This window comes from Hibiscus syriacus, unplaced genomic scaffold (assembly GCF_006381635.1).
Source record: "Hibiscus syriacus cultivar Baekdansim isolate YM2019G1 unplaced genomic scaffold, ASM638163v2 tig00112352_pilon, whole genome shotgun sequence".
NCBI lineage: Eukaryota > Viridiplantae > Streptophyta > Magnoliopsida > Malvales > Malvaceae > Hibiscus > Hibiscus syriacus.
This window is the reverse complement of record NW_024063312.1, coordinates 58,287-71,812: the sequence shown is the minus strand read 5'-3', so window position 1 is coordinate 71,812 and position 13,526 is coordinate 58,287.

Genomic DNA, 13,526 nt, shown 5'->3' with positions numbered 1-13,526 from the left:
CTAACACTAATGACCCTTAGTGTAGTTTACCCTAAGAGTAATCTTTAAGTAGCAACTTAACCATAGAATTGCAAGCATTCAACAGAAACTACCCTAAACCCTAAAGAGCCAAATAAAAGTAAGATAATGAACGATTAATCAACATGATAATCTAAACTTTAATAAAGCTATAATAGCCAAGGCTGCTCAACTTCACCATAGGAATATGAACTAATCAACTTCCTACTACTTCCATCTTCACCGATGTGGGACGTGAAAGAAGCTGCAAACCAGATGGCAAATATTCTTCAGCATCACCATACTCCTGGTATAACTTGTAAGCGACACCCCATACTGTAACTTCGAGATCCCTTTAACTTCGACTATTTTTACAGTACGTGACTGTAAATTGTAGCGAAACACCCCTCTCCTGCACCAAACTAGTAATACTTCCATATTTTGGATGTTTATAAATTGTATGTCATGATTAACCACATATCTTGTTCTGAAAGGGAAGATCTTCGGATTGAGATTATAGATATGAGTCAATTGCCCACCATGATCGGAAACCCAAAGTTGAACATCGAGTACATACAAAAAGCAACATGTTAGCCGACCTTCCATGTCCAACAGCTCCATCCCCTTATGCCATTCTCAATTGAGGCAATAGTAAGAACCAAGATGAGACAGCGTATGAAACTTTTCACTGTCCATGGAGAACATGAGAATGGACTTTCTGCATTCGGAGTGATTGAAAGTTTTAGAATCTGGTTGATACCTATCCGCAATCATCCAATAAAGAGCGTTGTTAAGCATCACTGATCGGTCTCCGACACGATAAGATAGGTGGTTAAGGATTCTCCATCTTCTGTTTGAGCCTAGGGTTAGTACTGCATATTTAATGGGATTGGTTGCTGTATATCCTGTCCAATGATGATACATCAGCTTGTACTCTAATGCGGAAGAGTTATAAAAGAATCCACAGAGACTACCGTCCTGGCGAAGATGTTTTCCGGTTGCGAATCCACAGAGACTAACGTCCCGGCCAAGATGTTTTCCGGCTACTAATTCTCCAGTGATGGGATTTCCGACATAGAATTCATTTGATAGATGAGAACAAGACTTGAACAAAACCAATCCATTGCAAGAAGAAACAGGAAGAACACCCTGACCCCCCATTTGATGTCGGCATGTCGCCAACGTTTAACCAATGCTCCATTCTCGTCACCTTGGCATCATCGTCATCACGAGGGAAAAATATCCCATTTTTTAGCTCACACACATCTTTTTGCGGATTGAAGACAAAGGAAGTGGGAGGAGATTGCCAGAGATGTGATGTGATTGATCAAACTCAGAAGAGGAGATTATAGACTTACATCTGCTGCATACTCTTCTGCAGTTCCACCACAACTGGTCGGCGGGGATCCGCCGTAGTATTTCCACAACCAAAACATCCTCAATAATAAACTCTCTGCCACCATCACTATTACCGTTAGGGTTAGCACCCCTAAGCAACATCTTGAGTAAAACAGACATGCTTGTCGATGTATTGGAAAGAATGAATATAAAAGAAAACAATAAAAACAGCAGTTGAATTAGAAGAGGCATGATTATTCCTCTGTTGGAAATATAGACAATAGATTATAAAACTATACTGACCTAGGGTTTTACATGTTTACATATACACATAAATTTAGAGTTTACGTCTATAATCTTTTGTAGAAAACAATTTTTAAACAATTTAATAAAATAGGAATATCTAAAAATTATTTAAGGAAATAAATAAAGTCAACTTTATTTAAGGAAATAAACTAAAATCTACCGTAATCTATAATTAAACTAAATGTGCAGTAAATTTATTATACAAATTGCATTTACTGAATATTGATTGTAAAAGTATTTCTCACTCTTACACAAAATTAAAGATTAGTCGGAATTTATTTTCGCTTGGAACTTAGATTACATGATTAATCTAAATCTAGCATCTCAATTACCACATTAAGGTTATACAATATTCACCAATCCTTTTGCCGAAAGTTAAAAACACTATTTTCTTTGTACGACCCAAACCATTTTAATGGTCGAAGAGGATAGTTGTTGTCTCTAGAGGTCTCAGGTTCGAACTCCAACATCAACAAAGGTATTTGAGTATTCATTCTAAACTTATTTAAAATCTTTAAAACAGATATTACCTTTCATCATCTCAATTTAATTAAAAAATTCTTTTATCTTTTCCTTTGATCTTATTTGTAAAACACTTTAGTGATTAAAAAAACATTATACACATTAAATATTGCAAAATGTATTCATTACAAACTTTATTAACAAATAAGTAGATGTTGTGTTGTGGTTATCATGTTAGTCTTAGACACTGAAAGTCGTCAGTTTGATCCTGGATGGCACCATGGGTAAATTTTGGATAATTTGCTTTGGTTCTGGTAGTGTAACTAATTAATTATACTATGTGAAAAACTTAATTAGGTGTATCAGGGGAGTAATTAAAATATATTTACATATTTCTATTATTAATACTTAATAATATCATTGAGAACAATATCATTGGGATTAGGAGGGGGACTTTTAGGAGCCCCAGAACAAGGACATGCAAATTTAACGAAACGTGTACGGACATGCAAATTTATTGAAGTGGTTAATTTGTGCTCCAGTCCTTTAAATTTTAAAAATTATAATTAATACTGACCACTAAAATATTTTTGTCATTCAATCTACCTATTTTTTTAAAAAAATAATATTGAATTTGTACCTAATTAAAACTACGCATGAACTTTGATTAAATAAAATTACCACTCCAAAGTTTGAATTTATTAGATTTTAAATGATTGATTTGAAAGAGATATGAGTAACGTCATCGTCCAAATATTAGAACGGATTTAGTTCCATTTTTCATTTTTCACCCACCCTTTTTCCTTGGCCATTTTTGGTTTTTCTTCTCTCCGATTCCCCAACATTTTCTTAAATTAATCGTTAATATTAAATCTATCGACCGACTAATCCATATCAAATTTTACAGAAACTCATATTGTTTAATTAAAAGTGTTGTATCATTGTTTAAAAATATACCAGCTGGTTTTTATTCATAATTGGTTTCTTACTCTCACTCTGCAAGTTCTGAAAACCATTCCTGCTTTTGACCAAAGGTTATTGTGAATAAGCCCTGACTCACCCAACTCAAGGCCAATTGCTGTTCCATCAGATTTTGTTATTTCTAATTCTAACATTCCATATTTATTTCGTATACTTTATCTGTATTTAAATAGTGGATATTTAAAAGTGAATATATAGGGTACGTAGTATATTATTCTAACATTAGTGAACTGAATTTACATTATATTGAAAGATATGGCAAATGGTATGACACCATTTCAAGTTCTAAAACTCAAAAACAATAACTAAGACAATTGGAGTATCAAAATGAAGGCACTTCTTAGATCACAAGATGTGTGGGATATCATAGAAAAAGGCTTTAATAAGTCTGCAGATGATGTTGTTTTTGCTACTCTTACACCAGATCAAAAGACAACTTTGAAGGATTCAAGAAAGAGAGACAAGAAGACTCTCTACCTCATCTATCAAGCATTAGATGATGATGATTTTGAAAAGATTTCAAGTGCAAGCTCTAGCAAGGAAGCGTGGGAGAAGCTGCAAACCTCTTACAAAGGATCCGAGCAAGTGAAGAAGGTCCGCCTCCAAACACTAAGAGGTGAATTCGAATCCTTACACATGAAAGCATCTGAGTCCATTTTAGATTATTTCTCAAGAGTAGTAGTTGTTTCTAATCAATTAAAAAGAAATAGTGAAAAGTTAGAAGATGTGAGGATAATAGAGAAGATACTTCGTTCGTTGGATCCCAAATTTGAGCACATCGTTGTGACGATTGAAGAAACTAAAGACTTGGAAGAAATGACGATCGAGCAACTCCAAGGATCATTGCAAGCATACAAAGAGAAGCATAAGAAGAAGCATGGGTTTACTGAGCAACTCCTCAAGCTGCAACTCAAGGGTATGCATGAAAGCCAACGCAATGATAGAAACCAACGTGGCCTAGATAGAGGTAGAGGCCGTGGACAAGGTGGAAGTCGCGATCGTGGATGAGGATGAAATTACATCAACAACAATTCCAACAACAACTATGAGAAAGGATAAATCTCAATACGATGCCATGGAAGAATCAATTCGAACTCAAAGTATGACAAATCCCAAGTTCGATGTTATAATTGTCAGAAGTTTGGGCATTATGCTTCAGAATATAGAGCTCCCAACAAAAAAATTGAGGAGAATGCCAACTACATGGAGGAAAAGAAAGATGACAAAGAAACAATTCTTCTAGCACGAAAGAAAACTGATGGTGGCCAAACAAATTCCTGGTATCTTGACAGTGGTGCAAGCAATCACATGTGTGGAAGGAAAGACATATTCGTGGAGCTAGACGAGTCAGTAAGTGGAAATATTTTATTTGGAGATGATTCCACAATAGCAGTGAAAGGGAGAGGTAACATCCTTATCCGTTTAAAAGACGGGAGACATCAATTTATTTCCAATGTCTACTATGTGCCCAATATGAAAAGTAACATCTTAAGTTTAGGGCAACTGGTGGAGAAAGGTTATGATATTCATATGAAGAATTATAATCTTTCTATAAAAGATGATAAGAATAGCTTCATTGTTAAAGTGACGATGTCAAAGAATAGAATGTTATTGATCAACATACAAAATGATGTTACAAAGTGCCTGAAAGTTTACTACAAAGATGCATCATGGCTTTAACATCTTCGATTTGGGCATCTCAATTTTGGAGGTCTAGAGCTGCTATCTAATAAGGAGATGATGAAGGGACTACCTCACATCAACCATCATGACCAACTTTGTGAAGGGTGTCTAGTCAGGAAACAATTTAGGAAAAGTTTTCCAAAGGACTCAGAGACAAGAGCCAAGAACCCACTTGAGCTCATCCATACCGATGTGTGTGGACCGATCAAGCTAAGCTCTCTCGGTAACAGTAACTATTTTCTTCTCTTCATTGATGATTTTTCAAGAAAAACCTGGGTATATTTCTTGAAACAGAAGTCAGAAGTTTTCGAAGTCTTCAAGAAGTTCAAAGCAACAGTGGAGAGAGAAAGCGATAGAAATATCAAAGCCACGAGATCCGAAAGAGATGGAGAATTTACTTCCAGGGAGTTTCAAGAGTTCAGTGAAGCAAATGGAATTCGTCGACCAATGATGGTTCCTAGATCCCCCAGCAAAATGGTATGGCAGAAAGAAAGAACAGAAAAGTCATCGACATGACACGAAGCATGCTCAAAAGCAAGAAACTACCCAAGGAATTTTGGGCAGAAGCAGTAGCGTGTGCAGTCTACTTGTCAAACCAATCTCCAATAAGAAGTGTATGGGGAAAGACACTGCAAGAGGCATGGAGTGGAAGAAAGACTGGCATTTCCCACTTGAGAATCTTTGGAAGTATAGCCCATGTTCATGTGCCAGATGAGAGAAGAACGAAGCTTGATGATAAAAGCGAAAGTTTTATCTTAATGGGCTATGATGCTAATTCGAAGGGCTACAAGCTGCACAATCCAAACAATAAGAAGATTGTGATTAGTCGAGATGTGGTCTTCAACGAAGAAGGAGAATAAGACTTTAACTATCATACATATGACTTCAATTTCTTTCCTCAGTTTGAAGAAGATGAGCAGACAATGAGGGAACAACTAGGTGAATTTTAACAAGAGCTTGCAACTCCACACTTCACCAACATCAACCACTCAAGGAGACTCATCACATTCATCATCGTCAAGTGGGAGTCAAAGTGAAAGAGTTGTGCAACGTACAAGAAGCCTTAGAGATCTCTATGAAGTAACTGAACAACAAGACAATCTTACATTATTTTGTTTGTTTATCGATTATGAACCAGTGAGCTTTCAAGAAGCAATACAAGAAAAGAAATGAAAATATGCGATGGATAAAGAAATCAAGGCCATCCAAAAGAATGACACATGAGAACTTACCTCACTTCCCAAGGGACATAAGGCGATAGGTGTCAAATGGGTGTACAAAACAAAGCAAAATGCCAAAGGAATGATTGAAAGGCACAAGTCGAGGCTAGTTGCTAAAGGCTATAGTCAAATGGCTAAAATTGACTATGACGAGGTATTTGCTCCTGTTGCTCAATTGGAGACTATCAGACTAATCATTTCTTTGGCAGCTCAAAAACAAGTGGAAGATACAACAAATGGATGTAAAGTCTGCCTTCCTAAATGGAGTTCTTGAAGAGGAAATCTACATTCAACAACCATCAGGCTACGAAGTCAAAGGACACGAAGACAAGGTGTTGAAGTTGAATAAGGCTCTTTACAGGCTAAAACAAGCACCAAGGGCATGAAATAGCCGAATCCACAAGTACTTCCAAGAGAATGGCTTCAACAAATGTCCCTACGAGCACGCTCTATATATCAATATCAAAGATGAAGATATTTTGATTGTGTGCCTTTATGTGGACGATTTGATCTTAACCGGAAGCAACCCAAGCATGTTTAATGAATTCAAGGATGTGATGATGAAGGAATTTGATATGAAAAATGTAACATCCTCCATACCGGGTTAGTGATCAAATTGTGAAATTTCAAAATTTAGTGACCAAAGTAGATAAATTGAATAGTTGAAAGATTTAATGGGAATGTTTTGTGTAGGATCAATTAACAAAGAAGGAGGAACTAAAGTGGTAAATGAGTCTTTTAATAGGGGAAATAATTAAATATTAGATGATGATATTTAAATCCACGTGGAAGGCAAATGGAGAGAACAAAGTTTCCAGATTTCTCTTCTTCTTCTCCTTCGTGAGACCAAGCTAAAGGAGAGTTTTCTTGTTGATCAAATTCTTGATGAAATTAAGATTTCTTATTGATCCTTAGATGATAACTAAGCTTAAGGAAAACTTAGATGATCTTAAAACCATAAGATGAGAAGTATATGAAGAATTAAAGAAATGAAGTAGAAAAATGAAATCTTGGATTAGAGTTCATAATAAGAATTATAAGTGAGATTTGACTTGTCATAAAGCTAACTAAGAAGTATGTGGTGTTAGAATTCAAATTAGAACATGTTGGAATTTGGGTTAGATTCTTAAATTCTACATGGAGAATTGGATTTCTAAGTTTTAGAGGTATGAAATGGATAATAATTAGTTTAAGTAAGAGTATGCAAGTTAGGGATATAAAAGGAGGTGAAATATAAAGTGTAGAGAAGATTATAAAGAGATTTTCGTGCTTAAAATGACATTTCTGGGCTATGTGCATCGATGCACATTCAATGTGCACCGATGCATCAAGGATAAATCCTAGAAATTGTTCAAGGTGTATCGATGCACATGAAGTGCATTGATGCACTCTTTTAAAATACAAACATCGAATGCCATCGATGCATCGATGCATAAGGAGTGCATCGATGCACCCCCTTAAATATAAACAACGAATAGGATTTATGCATCGATGCATGGTGTGGTGCATCGATGCATACCTTCTTTAAAAGATAAAAATGGCTTTTTCTTTTAGCCTAAGAAATGATAGTTAAGAATATACTAATTAGTATACTGATAAGTATCATTGAATTACTATGTAGATATCGAGCCTAAACGAGTTATGGAACAATCGACAAGTAGGATTGATCGAGGGAAAGACAAAGAAATCTAGGTGAGTGCATATGCATAGCATGAATATAGTATTATAATCAGTTCTAGACTTATGATAAGTCTAGGTTCAATATTTTGATACATGATTATATTCCATATTATGAAACATGATATGAGTTTATACCATATGCATTATGTGACATGAATATGCAAGAAAAGGTTATATGAGTTATGTGATAAAGGTATGGAAATGATATGTCTATATGATAAAGGTAGGAAAATAATATGTCTACGTGATACAAATTATATGAATTGTGAAAGCCCATGTTATGTAGATGAGAACTATAGGTATAGCTGGCATGCCAAGGGTAGAGGGTCTACGCGGTCTTTTGGGATATATATATTCTTTGGAATATGTGTGAAGTCTTGTGAGACACATACTTGATCCCTAGTATATGTATATGATTCTTAAGGAATGATATGTGGTACTTATGGACATTATTATATGGCACTACGGTGCAATTCTACGCGGCACTCCGGTGTAATTCTACGTGGCACTCCGGTGCAATTATACGAGCTGTGGTGACAGCATAGTGCACAACCTCAAATACTCACATACCTTAGGTTCTCAATATGATATCATGGGCTAATGAACTTAATAATGTGAACTTATGAATGTGAGTTTGATAAATCTATGTGTAAGAAACATGGTTATGGTTATTGCATTGATTACATACATATTATCATTGCAACCCATCTTATTTTGGCAATTCCTTTATATTTTATTATTATTATTATATTGCCTCACTAAGTCGATGACTTATCGTGTGAGTGTTTCACAAGTAGGATCCGATAAAGTAGACGATCGAGGTTAAGCAGCTGGACAACATTACTCCTGCAACTATCATATCAGAAGCAACTTAATCAGTAGGTCATTTTGTTATGTAAATGGATGTTGGCATGTAACTAAAGTGTTAAGTTGTGTATGCTCTGAGTATTTTGGTGAAAGTGTATTAATATATGTATATTATTGTATTTTCTTAATATAAGTTCAAATGTTGTGATTTTGTAAGAAAAGTGTTTTAAAAAGGTAATGTGACACCTCAGACTAGTATCCGGGTCAGATACAAGTTGGGGGTGTTACATTTAATGGTATCAGAGCCATGGTTTAGCCGATTCTAGGCATAAACCAGAGTCTATATAGTCTTTAAATAGAATACATACCAACAAATAGTGAGAACTTCTGATCTGGTATAGTATGAGTATGTTGTTTTGCTAATAGAACAATGTGTTTATTTTATTAGATGTACGGACATAGTAGCTCCCGAAGTGAAGCGGGAGAAGATAGGCCTGCTGAAAACAGTAATTCACCTGCCCTGGCCAGGCAAGGTGAAGGACAAGTATCTCAAGGAGTGCCTGTACAAGATCAAGACACTTTCTTCAGGACGTTGAATGCTATTCTGACGCGTCTTCAACCTCCTACTCCACCAACTCAAAGAATAAATGTATCAAAAGAGTTGAGAGGTTTAGGAGCTCCTGAATTTAAGGGAGAAGCCGAGGAAGGTCCGGTTGCGGCGGATCTTTGGCTAAATTATTTGAAAATCATGTTGGATGGTCTCCACTGTTCTGAAGTGGAGAAGTTAGATGGAGTTGTCTCGTTGCTGAAGGGTCAGGCGAGGATATGGTGGACTAACATCACCATGAGGATGTCTAGTGACCAGTTGACTTGGTCTTTGTTCTTAGATGAATTTAAAAACAAGTACATTGGAGATCAATTTATTCAGCAGATAAAGCAGGAGTTTTTGAATTTGAAACAAATGAACCGCTCTGTATATGAGTATGAATGTGAGTTCAACAAGCTGAGTAGGTTTGCATCTGAGCTTGTGCCTATTGAAAAAGAGGCTTGTGAATGGTTTGTGGAGGGCTTACGCCCTAGATTGAAAGAGATGCTGATATTATTGAATTTGTCCTCGTTCCAAGAGGTGATCAATCGTGCCAAGGCTCTTGAAAGAGCTCAGAATGAGAGATTCGGGGATTTTAGAGTTCAGACATAAAAGAGGAAGGGTGTTTCTTCTAGCTCAGCACCACCAAAAAGAGGAAGAGACTCAGGATTTTGATCACAAGCTAGATCAGAATCAGTTGCATCATCTGCTAGGGGAGCAAGTCAAGAAAGACCTAGACAGACGCAGTCAGTGGGATCTGGTGTTGGGAGATCTACTCCGAGTCAAGCGAGACAATGTCAGCACTGTGGGAAAAACCATTCTGGCCTTGTCGGATGGCTGCTGGGACTTGTTTCCGATGTGGATATGCCAGACATTTTATCCGGGATTATCCATTGATGGTTGGTGAGCCTGCACCATCTGAAAGAGTTGGTTCTGCCTCACAGAGATGACGAGGAAGAGGTAGAGGAAGGAACCCGTCTGAATCCTCTGCTCAACCTGAAGTTCGGTCAACCACACGGGTGTACAATTTAAAGACAAGTGAAGACCGTGATGACCCTGATATTATAGCAGGTATTTTTCAGCTGTATGATAAATTAGTATTGGTACTGATTGATCCAGGCTCTAATTATTCTTACATTACGAGTAAGTTAGTAAAGGAATTGAGGATTTCCTTAGAATCTACGAGTAATGAGATTATAGTAACTAATCCTTTAGGCCATAGTACTCGGGTGAACAAATTCTGTAAGGGGTGTCCCATAAAAATTCAGGGAATTGAATTCCCTACTAATATGATGGAATTACCCTTTGACGAGTTTGAAGTGATTCTGAGAATGGATTGGTTATTCCGTTACTATGGAGATGTTAATTGCAGATCGAAAAAGGTAACCCTGAAGAGTCTAGGAGGAACAGAGATAAGTGTGAGTAGTGAAAGGTTTAATCCTTTAGCAAATGTAATATCAGTAATGTCAGCTAAGAAGCTGTTGCTACAAGGATGTCAAGGATTTCTTGCAAATGTGATAGATTCAAGAGCTAAAGAAAAAGGATTGAATGAGATTTTAATAGTTCAGGAATTCCCTGATGTTTTCCCGACTGAGTTGTCAGGATTACCTCCAGATAGAGAGGTAGAATTTTAAATTGAAGTAATGCCAGGAACCGCCAATTGCAATGGCACCTTATCGGATGGCTTCGAAAGAATTGCAAGAGTTAAAGAATCAATTGCAAGAGTTGTTAGAAAAAGGGATTTATTCGACCAAGTGTGTCACCTTGGGGATCTCCAGTGTTATTTTTTAAGAAGAATGATGGATCAATGCGTCTCTACATTGATTATCGACAGCTTAATAAGGTGACCATCAAGAATAAGTATCCCCTTCCGCGCATTGATGACTTGTTTAATCAGCTAAAAGGAGCTTCGGTATTTTCGAAGATCGATCTACGTTCAGGTTATCATCAATATGGTCATTATGAATTCGTTGTAATGCCCTTCGGAGTAACGAATGCACCTGTTATTTTCATGGATCTTATGAACATGATTTTTCAGCCCTATTTGGACCAGTTTGTTGTTGTCTTTATTGATGACATACTGGTGTATTCGAAATCCATTGAAGAGCACAACACACATCTGAGGTTAGTTTTGCAAATTCTCAGGGATGAGGAAGCTTTATGCGAAATTGTCCAAATATGAATTTTGGTTAAATGAAGTAATTTTCTTGGGGCATGTGATCTCGGCAGATGGGATTAGAGTGGACCCTCAGAAGGTTAAAGCTATAATGGACTGGGAAGTTCCCAAGAATGTATCTGAAGTTCGGAGTTTCCTGGGACTTGCCGGTTATTATCGAAGATTTGTTAAGAATTTTTCGATGATAGTGCTGCCTTTAACGAAGCTGATGAGAAAGAATGTACCGTTTGTTTGGACTTCTAAATGTCAAGAAAGTTTTGAAGCTTTAAAAAGAATTCTAACAGAAACTCTTGTATTGGTTCAACCAGAATCTGGTAAGAATTTTGTCGTATACAGTGACACGTCCCATAACTGGTTGGGGTGTGTATTAATGCAAGAAGGGAAGGTAGTAACGTATGCATCGAGATAGTTGAAACCACATGAAAAGAATTACCCCACCCATGATTTAGAAATGGCTGCAGTGGTGTTTGCTCTTAAGATTTGGCGTCATTATCTGTATGGAGAACGATGTTATTTGTATACGGATCATAAGAGCTTGAAATATCTGATGACTCAAAAAAAACTTAATTTGAGACAAAGGAGATGGGTGGAGTTTTTGAGAGATTATGATGTGATAATTGACTATCATCCTGGAAAGGCTAACGTGGTAGCAGATGCCTTAAGCAGGAAAATGTTTGCAGCCTTACGAGCTATGGATGCAAGATTATCTTTAACTGGAGACGGTGGTCTTTGTGCAGAGTTAAAAACTTAAACCAGCATGGTTGGAATGAATAGGAAAATTGCAAAATAAAGATGAATGGTGTTTGAAAAGAATTGATCAAGTAAAGAGCAAAGAGATTAAAGACTTTGAGGTTAAGTCAGATGGAAATTTGTATTATAAAGGAAGAATTGTGATACCCAACAATGAGGATTTGAAGAAAGATTTATTGACTGAGGCTCATTGCAGTCCATTGACGATGCACCCGGGTGGAACCAAGATGTATATGGATTTGAAGGATCGATTTTGGTGGCCAGGGATGAAACGAAACATCACCGAATTTGTGTCTAGGTGTTTGACATGTCAACAGGTCAAAGCTGAGCATCAAGTTCCATCAGGATTATTGCAACCACTTTCCATTCCACAATGGAAGTGGGAAAATGTGACGATGGATTTTGTTTCGGGGTTACCCTTGACTTCAAACAAAAGAGATTCAATCTAGGTAATTGTTGATCGATTGACTAAGTCAGCGCATTTTATTTCGGTTAAAACATATTTCTCTATGGAAAAGCACGCTGAGCTGTATATTAGAGAAATTATTAGATTGCTTGGAGTGCATGTTTCCATAGTCTCTGATCGAGACCCTTGATTCACTTCTAGATTCTGGAAATCTTTGCATGGAGCGTTGGGAACTCGTTTAAACTTTAGTACGGCTTTTCATCCTCAGACTGACGGGCAATCAGAGAGAACTATTCAGATCTTGGAAGATATGTTGAGAGCATGCGTAATGGAATTCAAAGGATCATGGGAAAAATATTTACCACTGGCAGAGTTCGCTTACAACAATAGTTATCAGTCTAGTATAAAGATGGCCCCATACGAGGCATTATATGGGAGAAAATGTCATACTCCATTAAATTGGTATGAACTCAGAGATCGAAGTATTCTTGGTCCGGATTTAATTCAAGATGTAGAAAAGAAAGTTCGAGAAATTAAGCAAAACCTCAAAGTAGCCTCTGATCGACAAAAGTCCTATTCTGATCTTAAAAGAAAAGAGATTGAATTCGAGGTTGGAGATAAAGTTTTCCTTAAAGTATCCCCCTGGAAGAAAATATTAAGTTTTGGTCGGAAAGGAAAATTAAGTCCTAGATTCATTGGGCCATATGAAATTGTTAAGAGAATAGGACCCGTGCATATCAGTTATTCTTGTCATCGAAAATGGAGAAGATCCATAACGTCTTCCATGTGTCCATGTTACGAAGATATAGGTTCGATCCCTCTCACATCGTTGCACCAGAACAAGTAGAAGTCCAATCGGATTTGACATATGAAGAATAGCCAGTGAGAATATTGGATTTTGAAGTAAAACAGTTGAGGAATAAAGTTGTTCCATTGGTTAAAGTTCTCTAGAGGAATCACAAAGTAGAAGATGCTACGTGGGAACGTGAAGAAGATATGCGATTTCAATATCCTCATCTGTTCGTGCAATGAAAAATCGAGGACAAATTTTCTTAAGGGATAGAGATTTGTAACATCCTCCATACCGGGTTAGTGATCAAATTGTGAAATTTCAAAATATAGTGACCAAAGTAG